A 16326-nucleotide genomic window follows, 5' to 3' on the forward strand; every position below is an offset into this window, starting at 1 on the left:
GAACTGAAAGAGAGACACCTGGTAATGCCCTGGATTCTAGGAGGAGACTTCAGCATGATCAGATCTCTCACAGAGAAAAAAGAGTGACCAAAAAAATGGGTAGAGACTCCATTGCATTCCAGAACTTGCTACTCAACATGATGATAGTAGACATAGAAACAGTAAATGGTACCTTCATATGGAACAATAAGAGGGAGGAGCTTCCCAAGTTGCCTCGAAACTAGATAGATTCATCATCTTAGAGGACCTCTTTCTCTCTAGCCTTAACTTGAATGCTTTTATCCTTCCTTTTGGAGGATCGGACCACTGGCCTGTTCAGCTAGAAGCTTCATTTATTGGCACTCTGAGGAACAGACCTTTCAGGTTCAAGAATGTTTGTCTTACTCACCCTGACTTCATCACTAATATTGGTAAATGGTGGACAGAAGACTTGCCCATTCAAGGCATGAAAATGTTCCTTCTGCAATAGAGACTCAAACATATCAAGCTCAGAATTAAAGAGTGGAACAAAAATGAGTTTGGAAATAATTTTAAAGCCAAAAGAGAAGTGGAACAAAAATTATAGAAGATTAACCAAATTCTCATCATAGAAGGCTTCACTGAGGATAGGAAAATGCAAGCTGACTCTCTCCAATAGGAATGGGACAACAGATGTCATCAAGAAGAAATCTTCTAGAGACAGAAATCAAGAGTGCAATGGATTAAATAAGGAGAGAAATACGAGGTTTTTTTCACAAATCTACCATGGAACATAGAGCTCATAATCCGATTACAAAACTCATAGATCCTCAAGGGAAATAGCTGAGCACACACAAAGATATGGAATCCATTCTAGTACAACATTTTCAAAACATTGCAAAGGAGCCCATCTCAGATAGATCTCTATTTATTAAAAGCTTCACTCAGCACATTCCAAAACTGGTGACCAGGGAAGATAATTATAATCTCAATAGGCCAGTGACGGAAGAGGAGGTCAATGAAGTAATCAGAGAGATGCATAATGGGAAAGCTCCAGGCCTGGATGGTTTCAATGTAGACTTCTTCAAGGTAGGTTGGGAAATAGTCGAACAAGGCATGCTTGAGGTGGTGGAGAATTTCGAGAAATTCAAAAACAATTCGGAAAACGCTAAATGCCTCCTTCATAGCCCTAATTCCTAAGCAGGAAAAATATATGACACCAGATTGATATGGATATTGACTAAGTTTCTCAGATGATTAGCAACACTTTTAGTAGGGGGGTGATGTTGAGCCTCATCATTGGGTAATTATATGGGCCCTAATTCACCTCCTTGCCTTGTTAGACCAACTATTCTCATATCTTATTGCGTACTTTTGATTATACTTTTTTTATGAGATGAGTTAGAGTTGGATATTTTTCTTTGTGGTCTAATGTGCAGTTAATGCAAGATTAAAGGATAAAAGCAAGGAGTTTTGGCAAAGACAAGGTAAAAACTCAAATGGGACAAGGAATAGGGATTATAGGAGGTAAATCCTCCTCATTTACTACCCTTACATTCAAATATTCCTCCATCAACTCGGAGTTCAAACAACCAAATCATGAGGACTAGAAGGCAGTCGAGCAAGTGAAAGACAAAGCACCAGTTTATCTTGAGTTTGGGAGCTGAGCCTCCCTAATTTTAAGGAATTCGTTGGATACTTCAGATGTATAAGTAGAGAGGCATATGACCTTAGTAAGATTCAGATTTTTTATTGTAAAACTCTACTCTATTTTCAAGCTACAAGACTTGTGACAGTTTTTGATGTAATTTATTGTTTTGGTAATAAGAATGAGTTTTGTTTTGAGCTAGCACTGAGTTAACTGAGAGAGTTGAAGCTCTTGGATTAGGGCCCAACCCTATCAGCCAAGGCTCCTCTTTATTGTACATATATGCTAGTGTAGATTCATAGCATAATTGTTCATTTACTTAGTAGATGCATTTCCATTACAGCAGTGTAGATTAGATTGGTTGTGTGATAGTTTGCTTCCATTTGTGCCTTGTTTCAAGTAGTAGGTTAGAAATGAGAAAAAGGATCACCACAAGGTTGTCATCAGGTGTCTCGGCCTCACTTCCTCCCTTTGGGACCATGACTTGAGGAAGGGATCCTTCAACAGCACCAAAAGCACAAATTTCTAGTTCTTGTATGAGCTTTGGAGTTTTTTGTCTTTCATTTAGTATTTGGTTAATGTTGCAAGGTACATTTCATTGTAATCTTTTTCCATCTCCATTTTTGCAATAAGATCTCACTCATGCTTTCATTCCCTTCAACAACTTTCTTCATGCATAATATAGGAAATTGATTCATGCTTTTCTAGTTTATGAAAATGTATCTTGTTGCATAGTTCTGGGAAGACACACATGTTTTAAGAAAAGCAGGTACTTCAAGAGGAGAACAAGACTTCATCACAAGAAACCACCTTCCACTCCATCCACCTTAGCCATCCCTTGTTTCACCATCACCCTCACTAGTTTTTCATCATTTTTCATTAAAATTTCCCTAGATACATTGAGTGAATCTAGCCATCTCTTATCTTGGATATTGACTCCTGAGTGCTCCTAGAACTTCTAACACTCCATTCCACCCATCACACACCTTTCCCAAGCTTCCCAAAACCTCCAACACCTCACAATTAGCTCTCGGTTGTATCTTGTAGGTTTCCTTTAATTCTTACAAGATCATCCTGTAGGTTTCTAGTACATCTTGTAGGTTTTCCTGAAACGGCCTGTTTTGAGACCGAATTGATGGGAAACCTCTAGGAAGTCACAAAATCCTCCTAGGACCTCTCCACACCATCCAACCACTTCATAAACCTTCTAGCCATACTCAAACACCTTCCATCCACCTGTCACATCCACAAGAACAATTACTTTGCATACTTGATTTTGCCAAAAAAAACCAAAGAAATGAAAACAAATTTAGTTTAGTTTCTTTGCTTACACATTAGTATTGTTTGATTTTTTTTTTACTTCTGCAACTTAGATAGTAGCATTTGTTTAGTGTTTATTTAGCAATTCTTCTTAGCATAGCTGCTTAAATGGTTAATTAGGGTATGGTGTGGTTTAGCATTACATGTTGGTTTTTTTCCATTACTGCAGTAGAGTAACTCTCTTAGAGTATATTTTCCCTTATTCCATCAAAGAATCAAGCTTCTTCTGACTCTATAGAAGTCTGGATTGGAATCCCTGTGGTCTCTCATCAACTGAATAGTGAAAACATGCAGAAACATCACTTTTACTTGTGCATACATCACTATCACCTCCAAGTTTGTACGAACCGCGGGTTGACAAGTAAAGCTGGTAGCCGAGGAGTTGCAGCATCCTTGTTGCAATAACAGCAATCATCACTTGGCCCAAGGCACTTAATCATAACGGTGAGTCGACCCATGAGAAGGTGGCAAAACATCAGGCATGACTTGTATAAGTAGAGGAGTCACAAGATGGAGGAGGAGGAAGTCGAATGAACTAAACTAACCTTCGATAGCATGATCAGTCTCGCAAATGGAGGTGAAAGGAAGTGAAAATTGAAGGGCGTGAAGGAGTTGAGTGAAGAAAGGCTTGGGGGCCTACGATCATGGAGACCTCAGACAAGGATGGGACAAGGAGAGTGATAGTGAACCACAAGGTGTTGAGGCATGAAATGGGTATGTAATTACTATTAATCTCATCATTCTTTTCCTTTATTCTTATCTTTTCTATATCCTAATGTGAAAATATATTAGAGAATTATGGTAATAAATGAAGGAATTATCTGAAGTTACGACTTAACTAATTGTTACCCTTCTTTATGCAGGAAAACAACAAAAGGGACAAATATTTTTCCATAAAAAAGGAACAACGAAAATGAACAAGCCAAGGAAGGAACACGACAATTACGGTCAAGGCTAAAGATGAATCAAGAAGATTAGAGAGAGAAAGGAAAGGATGTTTGAAGTTGGAAATTAGTTGCAAATTCCTCAAGATCAGGAGATCCCGAGGGATCTCATTTACCATTTATATTTTAGCCTTTCTGATTATAAAAGGAGATGATTGTAAAAAGAAAAGGGAATCTCTGTTGTTATTGAATTTGTAATTTTAATTACAGACTCTCATTGTTGAGAGAACACAGATATATTGTAATGCTACTTATATTCGATGATTAATACATAAGTGAAGTTTTTGTTCCCTCAAGCTATCTGAAGTAACATAGTAGTGTTCGCTGGCGGCTAAGGGCCTGGCCTCTGGTGGATTCAACTGCTTTATTTGTGTCATACATTTCCAAATTCTTGCAAGCATGACGATTTAATAGTATTATTGCTTTCTGTGATTTTATTTCATTCGATGTTTATATTTTTTTTGTGTTGACATAATATATCTGCTTTATACAACTTATAACATTATTGTTTAATTCAGTTCATCTTCAGATTGTGTTACTTAGATAAATATTTAGCTTGATGTAATCAACTGTAAAGAGTTTAACTATCACTGTTGGACTCTCATATTGATACTATTGCTGTTTGGATTATTTACTAGAGATTGGGTTTTGATTTAGATTAAATCAGTTAAGAAGAGAAGGGTTATTACTACTGTACTCTTAGCTGATCCCATTTCGAATTGCTTGAGTCAAGATTGATTACACTTTTGGTAGGAGTTTGAAGTTCAGTTTTTATAGTCCCTTTAATGATTGTTGTTGGAATTTATTAGATGCACCCGCTTATTCTTATATTTAAAGATCTATACTATAATTTAGAAAACATTACTCTCTGAATTAAATAGCAGCCACATACTGTGTACACTCTTGAAATAAGAGGACTTTCCTAGGTTGATAATTAATGTGAGGATAATTAGGAGTTTTAAAAGGCACCTCTTATCACCCAACGCAAGGTCCAAAAATGACCTATGGAGGTGTCGAGATGACTTGTAGGGCGTTGAGACAACTTATGAATGTGCTAGAGGGATCCGAGTAGGTTCCAAAGGGTGCAACAATGTTGGAACCCTTGTACATTCATTTTTTTGGCATTGTACTCTTGCAACCCGCACCATTGTCTCAATGATTGTTGCAAGGTTAATTCATTAATAAAAGAAGGCTAGAAGGTTATTCCATTATAAATCTATGCATGTGTATGATGATGTTTATCATGGATTCATGTCTTGCATATAATGCTCATGTGTTTATGAATGGAATTATGAATTGAAGTGTTACATATTAATTTGTCACCATTTGTCACCGTCCCTGTTACCCCTTTCCTGCACTTTGGAGGACTCATTTCGAGACTTGTGAGAAGTGACATAACTTGAAACACTTGCATTATGTTCCCCTAAGTATGGACTTCATATGCCCTGAAGACATCTCCTGCAGAATATCCTTAAAAAGTCCCCTTTTTCCATTAGCGCGGATCCACAGTGTATTACCCGCGCCAATGGGGGAAATCCTCCAAAGAGGGCGCACAAGTTGGCACTCTATCTCAGAACTATACCCGCGCCAACCGAGTTTGGAAAAGCTTTTTAACAAACACACGATGGAAGGTTTTTTCCTTTCGACTCATGAAGCTTTTTAAGGATAGTGCCAATCCTATGGATGTCCTGATTCATCGTATCTCCCTTTCCTTTATCCATAATGGCTTTTTGAGGATACACCCAATCCCATAGATGGTGTGATTGATCTTATCTCCTCCTCCTCCATCTATAAAAGCTTGTTCTGTTGCATTTGACAAGCTAGTTCGAGCATAAGGAGAATTATACTTTCATAAGTCTAAGAGATTGCTGTAAGAGTCTTCTTTGCATTCATAATCAAAGAGAGAGAGGCTTGTTCCCAATCCCAACAACCTTTGCAAGGCATATGTAGCTGATCACCAGTAAAAGGAGGATTCGACGTCAGAACTATGGTTGTATTCTTCTTTGTTGTTTATCAATAATAGATGACTATCATTATGGTTCCACTCTTGTTGTTCATTGCAATGATGTTTGAGTTATATCTTTTCTGACCGATATATAATTGCATCTATTGGATTTTATGCTTGTATTTGTGTCGTTCTTTGCATGTGCAGGTGTCCATTCAGAGAGATCATCAGGATCGTGATCGGCCAGAGCAAAAGAACAGGAGTGTCGACTCTTCTACAACACTATCGTTGGAATCCAAGTAGGCTACCATAATCCACATTTAATATGCAATTAGGAACTTGCATGATAGCATTGTTTGATTGTTGCTAGACCCATTTTGGGCTAGTGGGGATCGCCTCTGTCCGCAGAGGGGATTTACCTCTCCAACATGAAGTAGAAGTGATAGTAACATTGCTTGCACTATATCAAAGATTCATTATATTACACTAAGTAATTAAGGTTATAGAGATTATATAAGTGAGCTTATTTTGAGGCATATTTCAGATGGAGCAACTTTGTGCTCCATGAGGCAAAGGTGAAACAAGTCAATGATGCACACACAAGGGATCGCGATGTGCCCAAAAGGTACCTTGTGATGATAGGAAGCACTGAGATCATGCCATCATTCCACTCACATGCTTGCAGTGATTTGATCCAGAAAAATCTTCTAATGAGTAAGCCAATGAGAGGTAAATTATGTTAAAACATGATTTATTAATCCCTACCAAATTTTAGTTAATCTATTACAAACAAATTTTCACCCAAATTGTATTAATTATGATTTCGCTTTTAATTAATGATAGTTTTTTAAGTCCCTACCAAATTATAATTGATCTATTACAAACACGTTTTCATAATATTATTAAATTTTTATATAAAAGATTTATAAATTAAACTCTAAATTTATCATATTGGATAAACATCATCTATAATAGTCAATATTCTTAAAACATGTGATTTTATAAACTAACTATAATGTTTAGATCAATCATGAATTTTTTTGTAAAACCAAGTACAATGTTAAATACAACTAGTTATAATTGAAATAAGATCCCAAAATCCTCTATTATTAGTCCCTGCCATCTGGCAATGGCCAGGGACTATAGTAATTGGTTAATGATGCTATTCTATTAATTCACATGTTTGTAATTAGTCCCCATTTATAAACCAAAGTTTTTAGAGGCATATAGTTTCACCATCTTATTTGGCCTCTTCCTAAGGCGAAGAGGCCAAAATCATATATTATGTGTACTTGTTTCGGAAATCTATTTCATAGTGTAAACTAATGGAAACATAGTGTCAACTAATGTTAGCATTAGTTTCACAGTTTAACAGATATTAAATGCTATAATGGTAAGCTAAAGCAAGTTCCCAAGTTATAGTTGCCAAATGGTGTATTGAAGTTGCCATGTGGTGCATGTTGTTATTAGTTGTAGAGCATACCGATGGTGATGCATGAAGGGGGAGTTCGACAATTCAATAATAGGACCACTTCCTACATTCCTGGAAGTTGATTTTCTATTGTATGCTTCATCTACCCTATCTTTGTTGGCGATTTTTGTTGCAGAGGCATTCTTTTCTTAATGGAGGCATTAAGTTATCACCATCAAGGTATGCTTATCTGTTTCATATATAAAGGATAAGGTTATAAGAGGAGGCACATCTCCCCATCTCAACTGTAAGTAAGAGTAGACATAATAAGAGCAAGACAAACATTAACATTAATGATTCATGAAGAGTAATACCTTTCTTCATGCAACATTTTCCAGCTTTCCAGCTTCTTTCTATTTTCCTTTTTCTCCAGGAAGCAAGTTACTTATGTCTATTTTCCTTTTGCTACAGGGGGCATTAGCTTTGGTTCTTCAAAAGTTTGAAGAAAGATGCTTCTTTAGAAGTTTTAAGAAATATGCAAGAACACACCTGCACTATCTATTATGCCATGCTTATTCAATTTATATGAAGTTACCCAGCATGCGTCCTCTTTTGAGTGCTAAAAACAGCAATCACTTCACTACTAACTAAGACTGAAAGAAATATGCTTGCCCTACTAGACTTAGTCAAGCACTTGCTAATAGAATAACTATTGTTTTAATGTCTAAAAAAGGGGCATAACAGCAAATGGGTAAACAAGATCTGAAGTAGTGTGCTCCCTCTACCCAGTTAGTAGGCACTAGAAACAATGGTTAAGAATGCTCCCTTTTATGATGTAACTAAGGCACATAACAACCCTAGAAAATGTGCCTAGGCTGTTGGTTATAACTCCCATCACAGACGTGCCCCAGAAAATGTGCCTAGGTTGCTGGTTATAACTCCTATCACAGACGTGCCCCCCCTCCTGGCGTAGATATTGTGCTTGGTCTTCAAAAAATCACCTCATATGCTGTTATACCTCTACAAACAACACTCAAATACTATATAAATTGGCAAAAGAATTTCACCTACTAACTACCATTGCTTTTGCCCCTATATTCGTAACCTCTACGGCCAGTCGCTTTGAAATATTTTTATTTTTATAGAAGATAGGAGCCATTAGGGCCTCACCCACCTCACCTAATATAGGGAAGGGAAGAACAATTAATTGATGGTCTACCCTTACTGCATCTTGAACTACTACTAGTGGAAGTACTCGCTTTGATTCTGCACCTGAAAACATGGCTCTGGAGCTACTGCTGTTGGTCTGTTTCATATACCACTATTACTGGGTGAGATGGAGGCTGCTAGTTCAAGGTCTTCATATGGAGCACGAGCAAAAGGGACCACGAGTAAAAGAACTAAAACTAGAACTATTTGGTTCAAGGTCTTCATATGCACCACGAGCAGAAGAACTGAAGCTAGAATTGGTTAGATGATAGCCAAGCTAGCCTTTGTTCCACCACCCGCTACCGAGATGATTTCTTTATGCCAGAATAAAGCATTTGATATGCATGCAGGAAGGTTGGCATTTATAGTAATAAGGCATTTGGTGTGCATGTAGGTAGGCATTCAACATGAGAGATATGTGGTTGTGTTTCTCATGACAAAGCAATCATGTGGGTGCCACTACTGTAGAATGGATATAGATGCTTGCCTTCACTCCAGTTTAGCATCTATCCTTGGAGAACCAAATGAATTGGGTTCCTTGACTTTGTACTATTCCTATAAGTAACAATTTTTCATCGCCACAAGCTCATGTTACGACAAGGTTGTGTCCAAGCCACTTAAGAATGTCCACCCTTTCCAAACCAATGTCACATGCGGAATAGGGAGATAGAGCCCCAAGTGCCTTCACATATTTGGATAGTCGACGAAGAACTGATGATTTGCTATGTTCAATGGGTTTACCCTAGTCTAGATAAATAACAATGTCCTCCTTGTCGAGATTCTTAGAAAATTATCCATTATTTTTCCCTCTGTTTGAGACCGAGTTGGGTCTTGAATTCCCATTCCTCTGACAGTCGATTGGCTCACTTTCTAACCTATATGCCGATGGAGGCTTCTCTAAAGTTACTTTAGTGTATACATTTTTCACTGCCATATCTTATCTTACATAATGTTTTCTAAAAAAACTAAAATAATTTTGTAAATCATTGGTTCAAGAAATGAACTTTGAATCTAATGCTAATAGAAATGGCCCTATTGCGAGGGAATGTGGATGATATATGATATAATTAATAGTTGTTTTTATAGTGAGCAAAAGCAGGTATTGTGTTGGGATCCAGGATATTCAAATACTGAATAAACATAAGTAATTCAGACTAGCTGTTGTGAACCACTGCATGCATATTCTATCAAGAGTTTGGCACTTTCTATCATTGTGCTCTTTAGAGCATTGGTGTTTGAGTTCTTCGAGATAAACAACTTTGGTTTAAGTTATTCATGTAAACATGTTTTCTAAACTCAAATCGTTTTAACATGTTCTTTAGAGTATTAGTGTTTGAGTTCTTGGAGATAAACAACTTCTTAATAATTATTTATTCATGCAAAGATGTTTTTATTATTCGTATAAATTTATATATACCTACTTGACTTTAGTCGACCTTCGTTCTGCATTGGGGCTATCACCTTGAAGACATAAATAAAGAATGTTGTAGCTTTTGTCCCATCACCCAGCATCAGAAATAACTCTACTTCCATTAGCAGAATACAAGTCGTTAACGACTGGTTCAAGCCGGAGAAGAACGAAACTGGTGATCAAATTTCGATGTTGTTTGCCGAGATCATTGCGTGACATGGTTGGATTTAAGAAGTGGTGTGCAGATGCCAAGTATAACATGGTCCCATGTAACGTCATCCTGTCCCGTCAACTCGTCCCAGGAACTGAACCTCTAAATTCCTCCGGCTTAGAGCAGGGACTAGCTACCGTGCAACCCCCTTGTTTAAAAATAAATTCCAAATGTAAAATCATCAAAAATTCAAGGCATTGAAACACAGTTAACCACATCTCAATCCACAAGTGATTTTCCATATCATCATATATCCAAGTGTTCCTTTTCTCTTGATTGAGGATTTTGTATTTAACCTAGATTCCCATTCTATTTGTGTACAAGGACGGTAGGCATTTTGCAAGCATGGAGAGCTAGTGGAAAATGAGGTCACACTCTTGACCTCGGATTAGTAACCAAGATTGGATCACACATCTATATTCTCATAGTTTGAATATCGTAAATTAAATATTCAAAGAATGGTTTGTTGAACACCTTTATTTTAGGTGCTTTCTACCAAGCTTTAGCCACAATGGTTAGAAAAGGTGTGAATTTGGCAAAATTTTTTATTTACAAAAATTTCTCTTGAATTTTATCAAAACATCTCGTCAAAATTTCAATCATTTTCTAGGCAAATTTAAAGGCGAGGTTGACTTTTATTTTAGGCTGAAAACAAGTAGCATGCCAATGGGTATTAAATGAGTGCAAACTAGTTATCAACCATGTGCATATACATCCCCAAGGCATTTAATGCGAATTAACAAGCTATATATTTGTTACCCTTATTTTATACTTTAAGGGTTAGTTATAAAAATGTGCATGATATGTATTAATTACTTGCACGAGATATTCATTTTTTTATTGACTTGCTATTAGTTTTTCTTTGACTGAAAAAATTAAAATCTATCCAAAGTTTAACATTATGAAATTAAATTTACTATTTTTAAATAAAATTAATTTATTTCTATTTATTTCAAGTATGATTGGTTGAAATGTCTCCCCTCTTATTGTGTAATGATGGCAAGAATTGACTTTTGTTTATTATATTATTAATTACTATATACCATATCACTAATTACTATGTACAATAAATATAAATAATTAAAACAATAACATTATATATTAATTACTATGTACCATAAACACAAATGACTTGTAATTAAATTCAAAAAATATATTTTCTCATTGGTGTAAAATATTGAATAGACAATTTTTATGGGTTTTATTTTTTAATTTAAAAAAATATAATTTAAAAAATATATAAAAATAACAAGTGTACAATTTGTACAACTCTCATTATATTAATCTATACTTTAATGACATGACATGTGTATTATAAGACGAGCATTATATAAAAAATTGCCATCATTCAATACTAAATAAATAATTATTAACGTGTTATCATTCTCTTCAATGTCAATTATATATATATATATATATATATATATATATATATATATATATATATATATATATATATATATATATATATATATAACTTAAAAAAAAAATGTTTAATTATATTTAAAAAATTAAACAAATATTCATATCTCATTTTACAATTTTATTATTGTTTGGAGTATATACAACACATCATAACATTAAAATATTTTATTAAACCAAGTGGTAGGGAACACTAGCTATACAACCTTGTTTTATACTTTTTCAATCAATAAGTTAACCCATAGTCTAACGAGGCGGAGGAGTTGCCCTCAAAGTTATAGAAATTCAAGTCATATTTAGAGAAAATCACGTAAGGAGTTTTGTAAATCCAAGTTATAATTCTTAAACTTCAAAATTTGAGGTGCCCTAGACGTTTTTGATGGTGCTGAATCCATTTCCACCATCAAAAACATGATTCAAACACTGCCTCTACAAGTTTTTTTGAAATTTTTTTGTCTCGATTCCGACCACTTTTGGCTGTCCGGGCAATTCCTCCGCGTAGTTAGACGACTCCATAAGTTAAAGAGACCACATAATGACAACTTTCACGTGGAATCCTCGAGAGTTTAATATTCATACATTTTATTTAAAAGTATTTTGTGTCGATGTTTGGACACGAAAAGGCTTGGATTTCTAAACCTACATTAGTGTGACGTGAAGGCTGGCTCGGAATTGGTTAGTGTTATCATCACATTTACAATGGTCACAAAAAATAGTAAAATAAGGTTGCATAACTAGGGTTCCTTGCCTCTTAGTTTAATTATTGAATTTTGAAATATATAAACTAGCCACCACATTTGAACAAGGACTACAAGGCAGCTAGTCTAGCTTAGTTTAGATATAATTAAATTGGAGTAAAAAACAATAAAGTCGAAAAAAACAATAAAAGCATCCAACTTTATACTAATAAAAATTACACTTAAAATAACAAAATAATTCATGATCACATCATCTTTAGCTAAACAAAAATAATAATTTGTGTTTATTTTTTTTATAGACTTTGATATCATAATTATTAATTTAAATCTATTATTTATGTAGATCATAGAGGAATGTGATATATATATAGTTTGTCAAATATATTGTATCATGATGATACCTCAAACATTTTGTGATTAGCCAATAAAATAAACAGACAGGCAGGTGACGGGACTAACAGCACGGTCTCAGCGAATGTAGGATGCTGGCTGAATACGAGTCACGCGAATCACAAAGTTAAAACAAAACAAGGGATACACCGTGGTGCATACACCGCCACGGGAACCACGGTGAAAGCTTTGTACTGTTAAATGATCATTTTCCTCTCCCCTTCCCTTGGTCGTGAGTTTAAGGAATATTGTGTATTGTTGGGTGGCAGCATAAAATAAGGTATTATGTCACAATCCTTCACAATTTTTTTTTATTATTCAGGTATTTTTTCTTTAATTTTTTTTATTAAAATAATAATAAAAACAAAAAAGCTATTCAAAATAGAGACTTTATATCATAAGACTTTACAAATTTTATTTTATTTTTTATTTTTGGATTTTCTCTTCTCTTTTGACTAAAGACTTTATTCATAACAAAGGTAATACACTTGTAACTGTTTATTAAAAATAAATAAAACTAAAAAGTTATTTAAACAAAGACTTTGTTAATAACAACTATAATAGATCTTTCGTGTTAGTAATGGTTTTTTATTAAAAAAAATTAAAAATAAAATAATAAAAATAACTAGTTATTCAAAAAAAAACTTTATGATTTGAGTGGGAAAAAATAATATTATTATTTTTTAAATTTATTGGTTTCATAAGGATATTGGATGCTTCTATGAAACATTGAAATTGTTTGTATTTTATTGATTACTTGTAGTTTAAGGGTTGTCCTAGTTGACAATTCTATTCGGTCACACATACAATACAATAATATTTAATAAGATTAAATTTGGTTGATGAAATTTTAAAAAATTAAAATAATTATTTATTTTGCTTTAAAATTTTATTTATATATTTGACTTCTTTTTTAATAAATCTAATCATAAATCATTCTATTTTTTTATGAGCTTAAAGGTTTAGAAGTTGATATCGTAAAAAATACTTTTAAATTATGATTTTATATGGGTGTATATGGGATATCTATAATAATAAATAAATAGACAAAGTTTAGTTGAATTAATGGATGTTTTGGCCCTTTTAGAGGTACATTTCTCAATCAATTTTCTCTTTTATGTAGCAGGGAATTGTAATCAAAATAATATAAAACATATTTTCTTATTCCATTGAAAATATCAACAAGTGAATTTGATAAACCAACTTAATATGTGATTGAGTACTTTATAATACAATTAATATTTATTATATTAAAAATACTTTTTGAAAAATATCATAAAATAAATAGTGTTAATTTGTAATAACAATTTTCTATAGGATTACTAATTATATAATTAATATAATTCCATTTATTTTGATGATAAAAATATTTTATAAATATGTTTTTTTTAATTAGATTTTGATATATATATATATATATATATATATATGTATTAATAATTAATTATGAAAATTTTAACTTTTAATATTATTTTTAAATAATTAATTTTTTAAAATAATAAATATCTGTAAAACTAATTTTGTATATTAATATAAAATAAATACTTAATTATAAAATTAAAACATAATTGTATTAAAATTTAAAATAAGAAATATTAACTTTTAATTACTTAATTAATTAGAAAAACACTTATTTGCATACTTATATCTTTTTTAAATAAATACATATAAGTTTAACCAAATACATAAGTTTAAGGAACAATATAAAATGAAAAAGTTAATATTGAGTATCTCAAAAATTAAAATAAAATAAATTTGATAATTGAAATGGTAACTTTTATATATACTCAATTCTCTCACAACTTTATCAAGGTATTTAGCCTTGTCTAATTTTCAAAAGATTTGCGTTGATATGTAATATAAATAAATTATATACATGGTACATAGAAATCAAAATCTTTTAACAACTTTATAAGGATATTTGGCTTCAAAAGTGTGTGTATTATACAAACAAAATAAATTAAATTACACCACCATGTATAATATTAATAAAATATGTATACTAAAGAAATATATGCAAGGCATCATATTGCATTTTGTGTTGAGTGATAAGGGGTTCCGCTTGTGGAAGTTGAGTGATAAAGCATTTATCTTACTTCCACATGATGCTTGGGATGAAACATGTGTAAAATTAAAATATTATTTGGGAATTCAATCATTCCAATGGGTGTCTAAGTTAAGTAATTTTGTGTAAATTTAATACTATTTCAGATTTCTCCTTCACAAACCAAAAGTTAATTCCAAAAATGTGTTAGTGAAACTAATCGACTAGTTTCTTGTTTACAAATCAATGCATGATGGATCAAAGTTAAAATGGATTTGCATTAAATCTTAGTATGTGAGTCTATACATGTCCAAGTGCATGTGCACACATACCAGCCCCTTGCTGAACATGACAAAAATTACACCTCATTCATATTAAACAACACACCAATAATAATAATATATATATATATATATATATATATATATAATATATATATATATATATATATATATATATAATATTGACATTAAGTCTACTTTTTAAATGTCATGTTTCAATTCTATATTATAGCATTAAAAAATGATATATCTCCCTCATATGAAGATATAACCTTTTTTTGAATGAAATTTAAATAAAAAAGTATTATTTTCAATTATTTTTTTTTATATTATTTAGAAAAAATTTATTTTAGAATATTTTAATTAAGATATATATTAAAATAATTTAGTGATGATGATGATGATGATGATGATGATGATGATGATGATGATGATGATGATGATGATGATGATGATGATGATGATGATGATGATGATGATGATGATGATGATGATGATGATGATGATGATGATGATGATGATGATGATGATGATGATGATGATGATGATGATGATGGTGGTGGTTAACGTCCACTGAGACCAAATTGGTCTATCGGACCTACAATTTTCTTAATTTTTACTTGTCTGGCTCCTCGTCTTTCTTGGCGAGATTGGTGTTGTAGCTTTCTTTCTTTTCTCTACGGTCTTCCAACTTCCTTTGTCTTGCATCTCCTTCATCTCTTCTGGTTCTTGGGACATTGGTGTCTTAGCTTCGCGATCTATAGTCGGAGAAGTTTGGTTTAGGAGATCTGCTTTGCTGTTAAATGAAGATTTATTTTCTGCGGTATTCAAATCCTCCTAACTGTTGATTTGTTGGGGCGGGCTTTCTCCTTGCTTGCTTTGAGAGTTGTTTCCTTCTTCCTTGATTTCTTGTGACTCAGAGTTTTCTCTAGAATATTCTTCTTTGATGACAGTGTAGTGTTCTTTTTGTGCTCCTTCCCACCATGTAGATCTGTGGTGGTTTTTTCTAATAAATATTGAAATATTTTTTTATTATTAATCTCTTTTAATATTATTTGTAAAAGATATGTGAACATAAGAGTTACACATTTCTTTCATATTGACTTGTCAAAAATACATTTTGACAAAAAAAAATTAATTCATTTTAGCTATAAGATAGTTTAATGATAACATGTCAAATCAATAAAAGTCGTTAATAAAATTTTAATTATACTAGTACAATCACATTAAAAATATCAATTTGGTTGATAAAATTTGCTTATATATTAATTTCCCCTTCTAATTAGAATAGAAACTTATTAGAAATGGTTCAAAAGGTTGAAAGGAAAAACATGCAAAATGTTTGATGAATATATATAGAAACCTCAAAACTGTCGACATAAAATAAGAGATTATGTCATAAGCCTTCACAATTTTTTTTTTATTTTTTTTACC

The sequence above is a fragment of the Pinus tabuliformis genome, chromosome 3_1 (genome assembly GCF_031772625.1).
Source record: "Pinus tabuliformis cultivar Carrire ecotype Pingquan chromosome 3_1, CPIR1, whole genome shotgun sequence".
NCBI lineage: Eukaryota > Viridiplantae > Streptophyta > Pinopsida > Pinales > Pinaceae > Pinus > Pinus tabuliformis.